Source organism: Vombatus ursinus, unplaced genomic scaffold (assembly GCF_900497805.2).
Source record: "Vombatus ursinus unplaced genomic scaffold, bare-nosed wombat genome assembly UNPS02014778.1, whole genome shotgun sequence".
NCBI lineage: Eukaryota > Metazoa > Chordata > Mammalia > Diprotodontia > Vombatidae > Vombatus > Vombatus ursinus.
In genome coordinates this window covers 54,801,314-54,803,544 of record NW_020954556.1, presented here as the reverse complement: position 1 = coordinate 54,803,544, position 2,231 = coordinate 54,801,314, and the positions used below count along the sequence as shown (strand labels likewise).

Sequence of the window (2,231 nt, the reverse complement as noted above, 5' to 3'; positions counted from 1 at the left end):
GAGCAAATGTAATGGTCTGGGAAAATATTTGGGGATGAATAGATTAGAAGTTACAGTGAATATGAAGAGTGGGTTTAAGAGGAGTAAGGCATAAAAAGAAATGGAGATATAAAATAATGTTCTTATATTAAAAAATTCTGGAATTTCTTGAACACGGAACTATAACCTTCAAGGTGATGACAAGACTAAGGGTACAGTTGAGGTGGAGTAGAGAAATAGAGCATTGGAGTAGATTATATGGAGAAAGTAGAAATTTAGGTTATTTGAAAGAATGTCAACTTACATGTTGAATTCCCTAGTATGAGGGGAGGATTTGGCATGGGGAGGGAGGTTGTGAACTAGGCAGTAAACTTACTAGAAAAAGAGGGAATATGTTCTGGAGCTAAATTAAGTGATACTTTTGGATGTATGAATTTCAAATGAGATAGCATTGCTGAGTAATGAAAATAGGCAGTGAGGTGGTAGGGTGGGGTGGGGAGGGTGAGTCTGAAAGTAGTAGAGAGCAAGGAGTGTTTCAACTACCAGGTATAGTGCTGGGTAGTACAATGGATAGTGCCAGGTCTGAAATCAGGAAATCTCATGTTCCTGAGTTTAAATCGGGCCTCAGACACTTGCTATCTGTGTGGCCCCGGTCAAGTCAGTTAACACTGTTTGCCTCAGTTTCCTCATCTATAATATGAGCTGGAGAAGGAAGTGGCAAACCATTTCAGTATCTTTGCTAAGAACACAAATGGGGTCATGACTAGCTGAACTTAACTGAAAAATGACTGAACCAGCAGTAGCATCAGGGAGTTTTGAAAGTGTAACCAGTATTGCAAAAGATGGCCAAGAATACAATGTTAAGGAAGCTAGGCCAGCATGACTGCCAGAAAAGGGAAGGAGGAAAAGAACAAATAGATTAAAATGAAAGAAAATATGTTAATTATGTAAAAGAAACTCCAGAGGACAAGTAGCAGGTTAGATCTGGAATGAAATATTGGAGATGTAGGGTTAAGGAGGATAAGACTTAGATAGAGGCTATAATACTATGGATGGTGGGCCATTGACAAGTCCAAAAAATAACTAAGTGCAGCAAACTGAGGGAATACTTTGTCAAACTGAATACTTTACCTCTTTATACTTAACTTCTCCAAAGAGCTGTAGGCAACAACATTTGCTTCCCTCTTCAGACTTCGGGTTTTTTTTAATTAGTACAAGTAATTTTATTGGGATGCAAATGGTGGCAGTTTTTTTCATGCTGGTTGTGAAAAGGTCAGATAACCAAAATATGCATGCAAAGAAAGACAGTAAGACTCAGGCCAACAGTTCCCAGGTGTGGGGAAAGCCCGGTGTGGCTTAGCTCTCATAAGCACTCTCTCCGAGGATGTACTTGTCAAAAAGATATTCCACCATGCCAGAATTGGGGCCCCCATCTTGTGCAGGTTGGTTATGTGATCACCCAGTTGTTTGATGGACTTTACCTGTTCATCCAGATAGCAGGTTTCGATGAAGTCATATAAATCGTGGGTCGTTCTTGTCATTTTCCAGCTTGTGCAGTTTCACTAACGACTGACATTTTCTTTTTGTAATCCCAAGTGCTGAACACACTCCATTGCATTCAGCCCCCTCTCCCAGTTGTCTCGATTTGGTTTCTTGATGTCTTGCAGGAAGATGCTGCCGCCTCGTTGGTTTTGGAGTTTCATCAGCTTCTTAGCACATTCCCTCTCCTCGTGGGATTAGGGTAGGAAATACTTGGCAAAGTTCTTCGATACCACATTATCTCGGTTGAAGTAGTAACACATGGTCAGGTAGAGCTCCAGGTTGATCTGCGTGTCGATGGCGGCCTCTGAGTCCTGGTCGTAGTCCTGTTGCACCTGAGAGGTAGACAAGGTCGTCATGGCTGCGGAGATAGTGGAGGCGGGGAAGAAGAGGAGGAAAAGGGAGGAGGCGGGTGCGTAGCTGCTGGGGCTGAAGCTGGGGAGACGATAGCGACAGCTTGGGGAGGCGGAGGCGGATAGGTGTTGCTCGAACTGTAAGACAGAAGTGTTGGTTAGTGGAGGTGAAGATGGAGAGGTGGCTAAGGACGGCTCTGGCCCGGAGTTGAGCAGCGGGTTCGGGTCAAGCGCTGTAGAAGGAGGAAACCGCAGCGACTACCACTTCTCCGCGCTTCTGGCCCAGGCTTCGTTTTTAATACTAGTCTAGCTCTTGCATCAGTAATGACTCAGTAGTTTAGGCCTTTTTTTTTTTTTCTG

General features: G+C 43.6%; 1 pseudogene; it reads right to left on the bottom strand.

The window, feature by feature from the left end:
• Positions 1 to 1,335: 1,335 nt before the first annotated feature.
• On the bottom strand, positions 1,336 to 1,877 carry LOC114045536 (annotated as a pseudogene).
• Positions 1,878 to 2,231: the final 354 nt, after the last annotated feature.